Source organism: Gavia stellata, unplaced genomic scaffold (genome assembly GCF_030936135.1).
Source record: "Gavia stellata isolate bGavSte3 unplaced genomic scaffold, bGavSte3.hap2 HAP2_SCAFFOLD_71, whole genome shotgun sequence".
Taxonomy (NCBI): domain Eukaryota; kingdom Metazoa; phylum Chordata; class Aves; order Gaviiformes; family Gaviidae; genus Gavia; species Gavia stellata.
In genome coordinates this window covers 202516-218821 of record NW_026776518.1, presented here as the reverse complement: position 1 = coordinate 218821, position 16306 = coordinate 202516, and positions in this window count along the sequence as shown.

Here is a 16306-nt window from a genome sequence, read left to right as displayed (position 1 = left end):
ATGTCGACCTGGATTATGTTACTATTGAGAAAAAACTGTGTCTGTGAAACTCCCATTTAGTAAAACGTGGAAACTAGCTGGTTGCATGCCTAGAAAAACAAAAACATGAGAGGTTGATCTGAATGCTAGGTGCTTGAAGGTCCACATCATTTACAGTCACTCCCTTAGACCCTGCTTGTGCCTGGACCAGTGTGTAATAAAAAGGTTTGAACAAATACTACTGAAGAACCATCAGCTGGCTTCATTAAGTTGAAGTTCTAGTTCTGCATAAGGTTTAGATTACAATTTGTATGTTAAAAGGCCACAGTCATCTGGAAAAAAGTGCAGGTTTTGCTTACTGTAGTTAAATCACTTTCCATGAAGAAGTTAGGAGGCGGGGGGGGCATGCAGTTGTGACTGCCTGCTGCACATGATGGTCAAATTTCTACTGGAAAGCATCTTTTGTCCTGCTGAGGGATTATAAAAAGCTGGATTCCTTTTAAGGCGTCTGTGTCTGAAGCTGACTTTCAGCAAGCAGAAACAACTCCCCGACTCTTGTGTGTCCTTTACTGCTGCAAAATGTAAATAATGATACTTGCATACATCTTTCTCAATTAAATGTCCAGTGGACATCTTCCCCTGCAAATAGTCTGGAGCTTAAAAATCAGTTTAAACATCGGGGATAGTCTCATTTTTTCTACACATCGCCTCAGTCCACTTGGCAGAAAATGGGATTGCTTACAGAGGTCTTTACATAAGGTCCAAACAGAGCCTAAGCTTTTGAGTGCCCAAGAGTGCTCTTTTCAAGTAGGTTAAGAGGCACATAAACAGCACGGAATGGCATCAGGACTCCCCAGAATGTCTTCAGGGCAACTATATTTTATATAAGCAGCTGTTTTCATGCAACCTCAGCTAGCGTTGTGCTGCTCTTTACAGGACTGGGTGAGTGGTGGTGTCTTTGGCTGGGTGGGCTTAAATGTGTTTCTAACGTGTGTGTCCAATAATTACCTCTTGGACAGACCGCCGATCTGGCTGAAGCCAATGCTTCTGAAGAAGAGAAAATAAAAGCTATGATGATGCAGTCTTGCTGTGCGTATGATCCAATCAAGTAAGTGTTGATAATGTCAAATCTGTCCTTTGAAGCTGATGGAAAAATTGTAGAGATGTTTGTTTCAACACGAGAGACACACGCAGACCTTGTTCTTTTTTTCCCCAAAACCTTTTAGTTACATGAAGAAACCCTTGGCTCCACCTCCACCATCATATACTTGCTTTCGTTGCGGAAAACCAGGCCACTATAGGAAGAACTGCCCAACAACTGGGGTAAGATTGTGGGGGCCTTGTGGTGTGACTTAGTTTTTCATTTTTTTATCTTGGCAGTTAGGTAACAAGTCCATGAACGCTCCTAGGAAGAATTGTTTCTCTTGGGGTGAAATATAGAGGTTATGTGGCAATTTTGCAAAGCCCTTCAAAATTCAAGGGAAACCAGGAATCACAAATGTGAAATTTTCTTTTTTCGAGGTCATAGACATTAAAGGTGTGCATAGAGCTTTCTCTGTGAACTTTCATGCATATTTTTATATATTGCAATATTAGGGGAAATTTTTATGCTTTTGACTCTCTTTAATGGCAGTTCACAGTTTGTAGTATTTCATATAAGAATAGGCAGTTTCTGTTGACCCCATCTATTGAATATTTGCATGTGTTAATTACACAAGTCTCTGGGTGAGTATTCATGCCATTTAAGGTTAGTCACGGAATGTATGTGCTTGAGCTATGAATTCAACCTTCCTGTCTAGGTGGTGAATGTAAGTTTCTCCAGTGACTGATTCAGAGCACCAAATTAAGCTCTCACTCTGAATTGCGCTGTGGAGGAGCAGCGGGTTTGTGTCTCTTCTCTGAATGGATGGTGAGCTGAGGGATATTTCACCCTTAAGGAACCTGAAGATGAGCCAAAGAATGTCGATTGAGTTCAAAATGCTGCTCAAGCCTTTGGAACGTCTTGGCTATATTCATTTAGGAAAATCAGTCTTTTAGTCAAGCAACCCTTACGCTAGGCAACAGGAGAGGATTACAGGCTTTTGCTGCTTCAAATAATCATTGAAATGCCATTTTACGTGTGGGTCTTAAGATGAGATATGTCTGCATTTCTTTTCTGAACAGGACAAAAAATTTGAGTCTGTTCCCAGAATTAAAATGAGCACCGGAATTCCAAGGAGTTTCATGATGGAGGTGGAAGATCCCAGTATAAAGGGTGCTATGCTGACAAGCAGGGGAAAATATGCAATCCCAACGATTAATGCGTAAGTATGGCATTAATTGGACTGACCAAAAAGTGAGCGAGAGAAACCATGCGTAAATGTTTGAGTGGCAGCGCAACCAAGTTGGCCAGCGTACTACTGTGTGCTGACAAGAGGGGCTGTTTGAAAACACACTTGGTAGCATTTCTGGTTTTCTGTCATGGATCTCCTTTTGTAGAAGCTGTAACACAGACTTCTTCCCTTTATAAAACGTAATTACTCGGAGACTAACTTTCTCCTGAGCCTGCAATTTACATTTACCCTCTGGCAAAGAGAGGTGAGATTCATTTCACCTGCTTTCTAGCTGTCAAAAAGGACTTGTCTAGTCTGAGCTAATGTCTTAGTTGATCCATTGAATGGCAGAGTTCTGCAGAAGGAAAATTGTCCCCCCCTCCCTCTTCTAGTATGGTGGCTCGAGGAAAGTAGTTTAAACTAAATGCCTACGTTTTAGAAGGCAAATGTAGAGTGAGGAGAATTCCATTTGTTATCTTCCTTGGATTAAATCCAAAGCTCGGAAAAGTTTTCCTTTACCCACCTCTAACTGTTTTCTTTTTCCTTCCTCACCCCCCCTCCAGGGAAGCTTATGCTAGAGGAAAGAAGGAAAAGCCTCCCTTTCTACCAGAGGAGCCCTCCTCCTCCTCCTCTTTCTCCTCCTCCGCCCTCTCAGATGATCCTCTTCCAGAGGAGCTGTCATGTGTCATTTGTAAAGATATCATGACTGATGCCGCTGTTATTCCCTGCTGCGGAAACAGTTTTTGTGACGAATGTAAGTGTTACTCCCATGTTTGTTAATTCAAAACATCACGTCTGATCTTCTCAAAGCAGAAAGAGGCGATAATGAAATGACTTTGTTCCCAGTTCCATTTAATACTTAAGTATACCTGTGGTAGTGCATGGCTCCCCCCAACCCCGTCATGGGCCGCTCTGACCGTACCAAGCACTGCTGTTACCTGACCGAGGCTGGTAGCGGGAGCGGGAACAATGGAATAATCAGTCACTCCCCGACAGCCCTGGACATTCCTTATCAGGATCGTAGCCCAAGTGGAATGACACCACGGTTACCCAAATTCCATCATTTTGCTAGTGACTAAAGCCAATCATCTTGCAAACCTTTAAACAGCGGTCCCAAGTGAGGCCCTTTGAGCTCTCCTGGACCACAGCGGGCAGCAAGCAGCATCTCCCTCCAAGTGGGACGCCTCTCGGAGTTCGCAGACTCTCCAGTTTGCGAAATTCAGAGGACTGCCGCTGAAAGCTGGCGATGGGACATGGGCTGAAACCCTCTCCTCCTGGAGGCTCAACCCTCGCCCGTTGAGAAATGCTGACAAGTGAATATTTCATAGAACTCGAGGGGAATTTTTAACAGGTACCTTTGTACATCTCTCACTCTCTATTTGTGACTGTGTGCGTGAGTGTGTGAATCAATTTGAATACCCGATAACAAGCACAGTATAAATATTACCATTTCAAATCTGTAATCAAGTCACTGTTGTGATTGTAGTAAATTCTATTAACTCACTTTGCAAACGTTAGACTCATCAGTGATGAAGTGCTGCTAAAATCTTGTGATCCGCCTTAAACTGTGAACGAACCTTAGATTGCTGCTAAATACATAGAATCCTTTAGACATGAACCATTGACCAAGTCTGAGACTAAGTCTGGATTCAGTCGCACTTAAACTCCTCTCTGAGCAGGAGTTTAGAAAGCAAGGGGGTGCATTCTGAACCTCGTGACTCAACGGGAGGGTCCTCTTTACCCTTTTGTTTCTCTCGTCTCTCTGTAGAAATCATTCTGATTTGTTTCTAATTCCATTTTCCTTTCTATGTTTTAGTAAGTAATAGAGTGAACCTTGCCAATGAATTCTCATCAGTCACCTTTTCATAAACTTCTATTAAAATCCCTTTTGCCAATACCCTTGACGGTGATTCTTTAAGTGGCCTAAACCACTCGTTCGCCACAATACCCTGGATAGGAAAGGACTCTTCTCATGGAAAGGAAAAAAAAAAGGCAGAGAGCTTTTTTCCCTTTCTGCGTCTCTAGTTAAATCCTCTTTACGTGCAGAAGAACGAGCGTGAGAAGAGTGCAGAATTGTGCAGGTGATCACAGTGTTAGATATCGAGCGCATTTTGTTTGTCCACAGCCTGTTCTCTCATACAAAATTATATAGCCAGCTCCGGTGACTTGCTGTGGTCTGCCACAAATGGATGGTTAGGCATTTAATCCACATTCTTCTCCACAGGAGAGTTGCTCAAAACCTTCCCAACTCAAACCTACTAATGGCTTTTTGAGATGTGTTTTATTCATGAACGTTGTGGTTGGTGACTTCTCACTGTACTAGGTAGTGCGAAAAAGGCTAGTCGAAACATCAAGACATCTTCAGATGTTACAATAGTGAAATATCAAAACTGTAGAGTCATTTGCTGCATACTAGAAATCTTTTGCACGCTTGAACATTTAGAGCTTCATGTTCCTTCAATTCAAGACCATATTCACCCATTAATCATATGCGTGTTTTTATAATGGATTAGAACCCCCCAAAATTTCCTTAGTTTGGCTGAAAAGTATTTTGACGATTCTAATGATTCACAGGTATTAGAACAGTGTTACTGGACTCTGAGGAACATACATGCCCAACGTGTCATCAGACAGATGTTTCTCCTGATTCTTTAATTGCCAACCAGTTCCTACGCAAGGTAACCTGATGACTGTTACGTAAACTGTTCGTAGGAAAAGTCTCTGTAAAAAGCGGAAAGGGAAGAAAATAAGAATTTCCATCTCCTTAAGCAAGGCTGAATTGAATGAGGCTCAATTTACTGCTCAAATACATTATCTGTTGTCACAGAAGCTTACAACTCTAGAGACAATCTGGCAAATTCAGGTCACCCTTTTGTTTGACGTGATTGCCTCACTTTCAAGTTTGGGGTTTACACAGAAGTACTTTAAATACAGATACTCTGAGTTACCAATCATTAATATCAGGGTTTAATGTGATGTGTTCATGTATCTGTATGCTGATTTATTTTAGGATTGGTAGCATTTACCAAGCAAGGACGCAAGGAATTTTACTCTGTGCAGGCTTTTCTCCGTCTGTCTACTGAAGTTTCATACTACCTTTCTGTCAATGTTTTTCTGCCTCTAGGCTGTGAACAACTTCAAAAATGGAACTGGCTACACAAAAAGGCTCCGTCAGCAGATTCAACAGCCACAGCAGCCGCCACTGCCGCCACCTCCACCACCGCTCATGACTGTTATATCTCCTGCTGCTCTGGTGAGTGCTGCTGAACGTTCTAAATCTTCCCCTCTGACAGTCAGCAGTTTGTTGGAAGAGAAGGGAAGTTGTATCTCAACACACGCAGTCATTCTTGTATTTTAGTAGAGCTTATTTCCCAACTCTTTGCATTGATTCACAAGGGCTGTCGGGTTCCCGAACAACCTGCGTTACCAAGTCTTCTGGGCCCCCGAGGACAATCCATACCCACAACTGGTAAGTACCTGTAACCGCAGAATTTCTTTGAAGAAGCTGTCTTCAGAGAAACTGAATGGGATTTTTTGCTTTTTCCTCTCCCCACTCCAAAAGGTCGTCCAACGAGAGCCAGTACAACTCGCTCAGCAGGTGGCAGACCAGGCTGGGAACTGTAAGTATTCCGCAGACATTCAGTATCTTACTACTTGTAACCTGTTAAATGAGGCGGTAACACATAACTTACACAACAGCTGATTTATAATGAAATAAGTGTGCACAGACTGCTGTGGAGAACACAAAGGGTAATGAATTTTTAAATGGCTTCATTTGAATTGGCATTAACAAAGGGGATCGGCGCTTGCAGTGAGATTATTGAAAAAACACCTCCAGTACATGACTTAAAAGAGGACTCTGAAAAATGAAGGCTTTTTGGGGAAACCGTAATTGCATATAAAAATGAAATACAGTTAAAGGATCAGGTGGAAAGCCACCCTTTGGTTACTGGCTGAATAGGGCTGGAGAAGAACTTGATTTCCCAATAGGAATCAGCCGCCAACATTCTTTTTTTAACAACTCAGTTGATACTGATTGACCAAACTATTGGAAAAGTCAACGCTGTCATTTTAGGGCAAATCTGAATTTCTTCAATTTAGTCATCTCGCATGGCCAAGCTGCTTTCTCTCAGGTGGCGAGAGAGGAGTCTATTGTAGCTATTATTGCCGTGTCAAGTTAGTCCTTCCTTTTGGTATATGTCTGTTATACATCGATTGTCAGGGTGCATTGCGTTTATAAACTCTTAAAGATAAATCAAAACAAAACCCAGGACCCATCCCTTGTTTCCTCCACCACCCCATGCACTCCTCTTCCGCTGCGGGTACCACCACCACAGTTTCCTGCTCAGTTTCCACCTGGTCAGCCTCCATCTGCTGGGTACACTGTCCCCCCTCCAGGAAATCCCCCAGCTCCTGCAAGCATGTCATCAGCTTGGCTACCAACAGCAGTACCAACGGCTCATGCAAATACCATCCCAACGACACAAGCACCTCCTTTATACAATCACAGGATCATTTAGGTTGGAAAAGACCTTTAAGAGCATCGAGTCCGACCGCAAACCTAACACTGCCACGTCCACCACTAAACCCTGTCCCCAAGTGCCACATCTACGCCTCTTTTCACTACCTCCAGGGATGGTGACTCAACCACTTCCCTGGGCAGCCTGTTCCAGTGCTTGATAACTCTTTCGGTGAAGACAATTTTTCCTAGTATTCAATGTAAACCTCCCCTGGTGCAACTTGAGGCCATTTCCTCTCGTCCTATCACTTGTTACGTGGGAAAAGAGACCAACACCCACCTGGCTACAACTTCCTTTCAGGTAGTTGTTGAGAGCGATGAGGTCTCTCCTGAGCCTCCTTTGCTCCAGGCTAAACAAATCCCGTTCCCTCAGCCGCTCCTCGTAGAACTTGCTCTCCAGACCCTTCATCAGCTTCGTTGCTCTTCTTTGGATGCGCTCCAGCACCTCAATGTCTTTCTTGTAGTGAGGGGCCCAATCCTGAACACAGTATTCGAGGTGCGGCCTCAGCAGTGCCGAGTGCAGGGGGACGATCGCTTCCCTAGTCCTGCTGGCCACTCTGTTTCTGATACAAGCCAGGAGGCTCTTGGCCTCCCTTATCTAGGGAGGAGTTTTACAGAGAACAACGGAGACTTAAAGAGGAGTAAGTGTTTGGCTCAATCAAGTTGCATTGGGTTTCATTTTTGTATTTCAACGGTGTGTCGGACTGCAGTTACACTGAAGTGCATGTGACATAAGCAAAAATGACACAGTGTTTTCTCCACCGTGCTTTTGCGTTGCAGATGGTAAACATCTAAAACTAAACCAAGACAAACGTCATTCTAACACTTTCCCTAAAACTTGTAGGAATTCTAAACTGTTTTTGCTTAAATTGGATGTTCACCTTCTGCATTTGCATGCAGCATACATTTTCTCATATGGGCCATGTTTTGTTTCTTGGTGTCTGTAAGAAAGGTCAAACTCTAATTGTAATAAAGGTCAAACTTGTTTTAACAGGGAAGAGAAAAAGTCCAAGCCTGAGGAGTTTACAGATGATTTTGCTAAGGAGCTGATGGAATATAAAAAGATTCAAGAGGAGCGCAGGCGCTCGTTTTCCAGGTAACTGCTTTGCACGTCTGTAATGGGGAAGCAGACTGTCAAGAAAAATCGGGAGGAGTTCCACTCCACCCCTCTATCGTTAGGTGGACTGGATGAGTCAAGGGATTAGCAGTGATAGGAGTTTCATATTCCTAGAGGAGCGATAGGAGGCTCATATTCCTAGAGGAATGGCATTGAGTCATAGTGCAAGAGGCTGAGCTCAGAAGCTTTTAGATAGGACTTTTCTTGAAATGCGGTCACTATCCTTGGTTAGAGCCAGAGGTACGTGCAAGATATTGCTAGGATGCCTGGCTAGAAGTGTTGATTAAATAGTCCTGTACGTAGGATTGCAGTACAAGTATTTTGCACCCTGTACAATTTGCCAAATTAGTAGTGAAGGTAAATAGACTAAGCTGGCATTTTAAAATGGAGTTTTACTCTCTTCAGGCTAAATGGCGTTTTCTTGATGTTTGATAGGGCACTGTAGCCACTAAGACTTGCTCTTTTTGCATCTTACTGCAGCAAAAATGAGTTGCACCCCATGTCGTTGCGGAGTAGTGAAAAATGTGCGTGTTCACGTACCAGTAGAGGCCAGGATACACCACCTGAAACCAATCAATAGCTGTGGGAGTTTCATGTGCTAGAAGGGAGTGGAAATAGCCTTACCCTTCCTGTTTGTTTTCACACTACCAAAGCAGCAGCTCTTCTGTCTTGTAAGCAGAACCTTTTACATGTGATCAAGATCTTCAGTTTGCAGGAGCATTATGGCAACAGCTGAAAGAAGCTTTGACATAAGCATATGGAGAGGGAGAAGAAAACCAAACCAAATTTGGGAAGGAAAAAAATGGGAAGAGTGACTGTTTTGAATTAACTTCATTTATGTTTCCTGTGGTTTTTTTAAGGTCCAAGTCTCCCTATAGGGCTTCATCTCCTAAGAAAGGCAATATCAGAAAACGAGCTGAAGCTTCCCAAGGGAAGGCAGAGAGAGATTGTGAAAAATCTCCTCGAATGGAACCACCTGTGAAAAAAGTGAAGGGGCAGTCGCCAAAGACAGGCACTGTTAAAACGTCTTCCTCTTAAAAGGATGTTTACCGTTTTTCATATGTTTTGTTAATTTTGCGTTAATTTAACTAAGACAATGTTCGCAGAGGATTTTAATTAGCTGTAAGTTATGGACATTTGAGGGGGGGTTGCAAGAGCCAAAATAGAAGCGTTTCTGGAACATGGACAATTGCATGGCTGTTTTTTCTCTTTGTTTACTAGCATGTGCATAAACACAACTCACATGTTCATAAATAGAGTTCTCATTCTTTTAGACTCGTGTGTTCCCTGGCACATCTGCATTACATTTCTAAGTAGCATCTTACCAATACTGGACTGTTTAACGCAAGACTCCAATTGAGAGTTTTCCTAATTTCTTGTTGGCTTCTGAAAAAACACAAAATGATAGTGGTAAAAACATAGGCCTGTCTTTCCCACATGTAAAAAAGAGTGGCATACGGTGCATGAAGCTTCAAAGTACTTGATCAGGCTTCCTTTTTAACAGAACTGGGTGCAAAATGTTCTGAAAAGACGGAAGGGTGGGTCTTATGGTAAGACTTGCAATGGAAAGAAGGTGTCTGTTTCCAGATCTGGGTGCTCCTCTCCAAAGGCACATCTTCAAGAACTGTTGAGCTGGTAATACAGAAATGTTGTATGTGCTTTCCTAAATATATGGAGAAGGAAGGATTAACTGGAGTGAGGAATCCTCTTCTGCATGTAGGTATTTTTTCCCCCCCGAGACTGCTAAAACTGCTCCCTTGAATTCTTGAATTCTTCCACCACATGAGGGAATAAAGGACAGGAGCTTTTTCCAAGGAGGGGTTTTAATCTCTCTGCTGATCGATTTAGTGGCCTCTTGAGGAGAGCTGTTCAGTTTACACGGTGAAATGTTCTTCTATGTTTTTGAACAACTTCAGACATAATGAGCAGCGATGTGTCTTTCTGACAATGTTTTACTAGTGTAAGCTTAACTGCTGCTGCTTGTGGCGTAATGTAATTCAATATACTGGAAAAGGAGCAAGACAAGAGTTACCCTTTTTACTTGTGGAAAAACTGCCCTTCAGCATTATTTCTCACTAAACACTGCAGTCCATTACTAACCAGTGGCCTGAGGACTTCATTCCTGCAAGCTGTTCCAGTAGGTAGCTGGGAGGGAGGAGTGTGGTTGCAGTGGAGAAAACTATTACAGGATTGTGCTCTGAATCCATGTTTACATCATCATTAGAAATGGGTTTTGGTCTGATAGCAAGGAGAATAATACTAAGTTTTCACAATTCCCAAACAAACTGGGATAGTATGGCCTGTGGTCTAATAAAATACAAGAAACCCATTTTCTCAGTCTTTATGGGCTACTCTGTTGTGGTAAACACCTTCATTTCAATAACTTCAGCAGTTTATTTTTTTCTAGGCAAAGTGGTGGGTTACTTTAATGGCTGATGTTTTGGATTGGTGTTTTTATTTGGGTTTTGTAGGGTACAGTGAGTTTGGCATTTTTAAACTTACTGACAGGAGGGGCAGAGTTCATGTTTCAGGGCTGATACACCCGTGCTTTATTTTGACAGGCAACTATACTGTGTTCATAAAGTACAGCCCTGTGCATTTATAAATGATGAGATATTAACTGATTAATTTACAAACTACACTGAAAAACAGTTTCCTGTAGTGATGCTTCCTTCTCAAATAAACGGAAATATTTTTTTAAATGCTTTTTTAGCAGCAAATTGACAGCTTCCTTACCCCTTCGACTTTTAAGGACTTTCACAAGTTTCACAAGACCCTTTGACAAGGGTCCCTCTCTGAGATACTCCGGAACAATAAGTTGATCTCAAGCGGGTTTGGTTATTTTAGTTTCTTCTCACTAACCCCATAGGTACTCTTAAGCTGCAATAGGTTTGGACTTTGTTTTGAACAAGTACAAATTACACTAGGTTGGAAATGCCTCTTTCAAGGACACTCAGAGGATACAGTGCAGACTTTCAGGCTACAGTAGAGGTTAACTATTGCTCTGTTTTGACCGTAGAACTTGAATCTGTGTTTACAATTTTGTGAACAGAGTGAAGTTCCTTCCCTGACTGCACACGTTCCCACCCACCCGGCTGTCACCAGTCCCAGTTAGGGCACAGAGAAACACCCGTGTTTCATGCACGTGCCTGCACAGAAACCCTCGCAGAGGGAAAAAATTCCCTTGGGTATCAAATACAGAAATCGCACTGAAAACCTTGTCCTCTGCTAGAGGACATATCCATAAGTCTCAAAAGGGGGGAAATCGCTGTGACTGGAACCAGATTATAGCAACGGAATTCAGGTATCCCTGAGGACGGAGACTCACCCTGGTCGCTGGGTGTGTGCGATGGCGTGTGGGGACGTGGGAGTTGTTGGGGAGAAGGAGTCTGGGATTTCACCAAGACTGGGATCCCAAACTAACCTCAGTTAGTGATTTTAATAGTAAAAAATGCACCCCTCGGAGGAGGTTTTCGATGCAAACACAGGTCCCCCTCAGTGTAACGAGTGACATTAAAATGAAGACAGGCGCAGACGGACTTTGGTGTGAGCGACCAGTCCGTGACTGCGATGTGATTCTGTCTCTGTCGCTGTTCCCTACGAAGGACCCCCCGTGTGTCCCAGGGGTGCGCTGGCTGATGGGCACTGCCCGGCACCCCGCTCTGCAGAGCGGCGATACGGACCGAGGTCTCGGCCCCCGGTGCTGACGGGCGTTGTGCACAGCGGGCGAAGAGCCCCGGTGTAGGGACAGGGACCGCACCCGCAGCCCGCCCGGCCCCGCCGCCTCCCGCGGCCCCCACCCGCGCCCCCGCCCGCCCCTTCTCCCCCGCGGGTCTGTCCCCGCGGCAGCTGCAGCGGGATGGCGCTGCTGCCCGTCCCCAGCGTGCGGGGCAGGGCTGCGCACACGGAGCCCGAGGGGTCCCGTCCCGGCACACAGAGCCCGGCGGAGACCCGGCTACCGAGCCCGGCTGGCTACCGAGCCCGGCGGCGGGGCCGGGCCGGCCGGCAGCGCCGAGCACCGGGCGCAGTCTGCCGCGGGTGCGGCCGAGGGCCGGCGCGGGCTTCGTCCTGGCCGGCACCGTGCGCCTCCGGGGAGCGCCGGGACGGCGGCAGCCGGCTCGGCCCCTCGGCCTCGGCGTCCTTGTCGCCGCCCGGGACACGGGGACCCCCGGGGCGCTCCCCGGCCCCCGGCAGCGTCCCGCCCCGCCCGCCCCCCCACCCCCGCCGGAGCCGGGCAGGACGCGGAGCTGCAGCGCCCGGTGCGCGGTGCCGAGGGGCCGGTTCCTGCCCGCCATGGCCCCGCCCGCCCCTGCCGCTGCGCCCCGACCGGCCGGGGGGGCTCGGCTCGGCTCGGCTCGGCTGCGCTCGGCTGGACTCGTTCCGGCTCGGCTCGGCTCGGCAAAGCTCGGGTCGTTTCGGCTCCGCTCCGATCCGCTAGCTGGGCTGGGCTCGGGTCGTTTCGGCTCGGCTCGGCTGCTCTGGGCTCGGCTTGACGGGGCTCGGCTCGCCCGGCTCCATACCACTCGGCGGGACTCGGCTAAGCTCGGGTCTTTTCGGCTCCGCTCCGATCCGCTCGTCTCGGCTGGGCTCGGCTGGGCTCGGCTCCGCTGGACTCCGCTCGGCTCGGATCGGCGGGACTCGGCGGGACTCGGCGGGACTCGGCGGGGCGGGTCTGGGCCGGGCCCGGTGCCGGTGCCGCAGCCCCCGCGCAGGCGAACCGGCCCGGGCGCTGCCCACGCAGGAGCTCTCCTCGGGCGGGTCCCGGGACACCCCTGCCGAGCTCCGCCGAACCCCCCTCGCTGGGCGGCAGCCGGCGGGACCGAGAGACCCCGGCGGGCGCAGGGCAGAGGCGCGGCGGTCCCGCCCCTCCCCGCCCCTCCCCGCCCCTCCCGGGACAGAGGGGTCCGCAGCGGCTGTCCCGGGGCTGCTGCCCCACGCCCACCCGTGCGGCGGCACCGAAGCGGGTGGAAGAGGCCCCCGGCTGCCGACCCCACACGCGCCCCCCCGCAGGAGCTCCCGGGCCGAGGGGGCCCTGGCCGGGGACGCCCGGCGGGCTCCAGCCCCGGGACGCGGAGCAGCTCCCCCGGGAGACGGTGCCGCCGCCGCCGCCGAGCCCCGCTGCGGGGAGCGGGGTGGGGAGCGTGCCGCCGGCGACCCCCCACGTCCCGGGTGGGCAGCGCGCGCGCGCACCCGCGTGTGCATTTGCTTTTCCTCCTTTCGCAGCAGTTTGGAATAACGGGGCGGGGGGGGACGGAGCCGGGGCGGGGCGGCGGGCGCGGCCGGGGTGCAATTTCTCCTTAATAATGTCATAGTCCCGATTCTTTGCAGTAAAACACATTATCATTAAATTGCCATGACGGCTCTGCTCCGCTCTGAATTGTTTATTGCATCGGGATTTCAAGCGGAAAAAACCTCCGAGTCCAATCATCAAGAAAAAGCACCAAAAAAGGCAAAGTGTCCATTGGAAATGCTGAGAAACACTCCATTCTTTCCCGTAAGCAAATTCCTTTGCTTTTAAAAGTGGTTCGTTATGTTTCATCATTATTTTTACTGTCCACACCTGTCCAATAAGTTCCTTTAGTTTACACCAAAGGATAAGATTTACTATTGTTAATGTTGTCGTAGCTATTAGTAACACCAATATCGGGTGGGTCATTATGTTTAAGGTTTTGGTAGCTGACAGAGAATAACCCCTAAACACATCCCATCTGCATCATGATGGACAGTAATTAAAGTCTTTCTTCCACTTTCTTCAACTTGTTTTAACAACCTTTTTAAATTTTCATGATGTAATAGTTTTCTTATTAGAGTGAGATTCATTCCAATAGGGGTGGGATGTCTGTCCTGAACCAATGTATAATTAAATTGTAGCAATTGATAGGTAGTAACAGGAGCTGTGTAGGTAAAATCACATCCTGTAAGACTAACAAAGTTGCAAATGCAAATATTTGAATGGTTGCTCGTGTCCACCATTTGATCATCTACTTGTACAAAATCCCATTGACTTCTCCGACAAACACATCCCATACCCCTGTAAATTATGATGGTTCTTAGGGTCTCGTTGGGATGCACCTCAAAGTGACAAACATTTTGTTCAGTGTCAAGACAAATCTCTTGCCCTTTGATGGGGTTTCCTTCACAAATAAATCCTTGCTGGTCTCGTACGACACAGGCCTCGACATCAATAGTTTGCCACTTATTCCTGGTTTTCATAGCCCATACCCTGTGTTCTGGGGGATGAAGTACAGTTCCGTGGTAATTTAATCCTAGCACAACAATCGGGTATATGTTATACACTAAAGCTTTATATATTGTCAGTGCAAAAGCTGTAGCTGTGTTGTTAGTAGGGTCAAAGGTAAAATTAACCAAATGCCACCACGATTGGAATCTCCTTTCAAATTCCGTTGCGTTATTCCAAATCACCTTTCGGATTTCTTTTGGTAGGATTCCGTCTCCACCTTCCCTAATGATTGCAGCTGCTATTGTCTGTATCCATAACTGAGCTTGGATACAACTAAGTGCTGTAGAAGCATTAGTCTGAGCCACGTCTAATGCATTTATAATCAGTTCATTGTCCTTTTCATTAAGCTTATCCCACTGTGGTAACACATTTGCTGTAAGCCATTGGCCGGTTCCTAAAGTTAGGAGGGAAGATCTTAAAGGGTTCTGTATTTTGTTCAGATCACTGGTCACCGTGGCGAGTTTGTTCCTTATTATCTCAGTATCTATACTACTTAAAACTCCCAGTTTTCAAGGAGGCAGGGCCCCCCTTCTCTCCAGCACCTCCAGCCGGGGGTTCTTCCGCAGCCGCTCCCCAGCCCCGCGTCTGCTCCGCCCGCCCGCCCCGCTCCGCTCCGTGCCGGAGAAGACCTTTCCCAGACGCCTTTCCCGCTGCCGCCGCTCCCGCCCGTCCCCCGCGCAGGTCTCCGCCGGGCTCTGTGTGCCGGGACGGGACCCCTCGGGCTCCGTGTGCGCAGCCCTGCCCCGCACGCTGGGGACGGGCAGCAGCGCCATCCCGCTGCAGCTGCCGCGGGGACAGACCCGCGGGGGAGAAGGGGCGGGCGGGGGCGCGGGTGGGGGCCGCGGGAGGCGGCGGGGCCGGGCGGGCTGCGGGTGCGGTCCCTGTCCCTACACCGGGGCTCTTCGCCCGCTGTGCACAACGCCCGTCAGCACCGGGGGCCGAGACCTCGGTCCGTATCGCCGCTCTGCAGAGCGGGGTGCCGGGCAGTGCCCATCAGCCAGCGCACCCCTGGGACACACGGGGGGTCCTTCGTAGGGAACAGCGACAGAGACAGAATCACATCGCAGTCACGGACTGGTCGCTCACACCAAAGTCCGTCTGCGCCTGTCTTCATTTTAATGTCACTCGTTACACTGAGGTGGACCTGTACTTCATCTAAAATCTCCTCCGAGGGGTGCATTTTTTACTCTTAAAATCACTAACTGAGGTTAGTTTGGGATCCCAGTCTCGATGAAATCCCAGACTCCTTCTCCACAATAACTCCCACGTCCCCACACGCCATCGCACACACTCAGTAGGTTGTTGCTGTTACAGGACATGTTGAAAAACAAGGGTTAAAAGTAAGAGAGAAGAATGTAAAGAAGATGCTTCGTAACAACTGCGCCTGGCACTTAGACGTATTAGAGATAAAGACTGTCTTCACTGACTCTCTGCTAACTAGCAATAACGATTAACACAAGGACGAATCTTAGAAAAATAGAATGGACTGCCAAAATAGTGCCCTAGAGTTAACTCGTCTCATTATAATCTCATTCTAATGCTAAGGAACACACCTCCTGGCTAGAAAAGCCCCAACCCAATTAAGCCCCCTACTCTCTGAGCATGCGTGGCGAATTAAAAGAGAACTGTAACTTTAAGATGAAGTAAGAAAAGTATTAACCAAGAGTTAATTAAGGGGTAGAACCAGGAGGTGTAACTAACTTTGTTAACTGTTTTAAATACCTGTCATGATTTTAACCCGGTGTGCATGTTAGGAGGAGAAATCCCCTTGCACCCGGCGCCGCCATAAACATGCCTGCTTTATAACTCTGTGTGAGTTGTCAAGTTCGTTTCCGCGTGTCACTGCCCACTCGAAGGCCCTCGCACAGCACCGCTGTCTTTGCCAGGACGCGTATCCCAGCGACCAGGGTGAGTCTCCGTCCTCAGGGATACCTGAATTCCGTTGCTATAATCTGGTTCCAGTCACAGCGATTTCCCCCCTTTTGAGACTTATGGATATGTCCTCTAGCAGAGGACAAGGTTTTCAGTGCGATTTCTGTATTTGATACCCAAGGGAATTTTTTCCCTCTGCGAGGGTTTCTGTGCAGGCACGTGCATGAAACACGGGTGTTTCTCTGTGCCCTAACTGGGACTGGTGA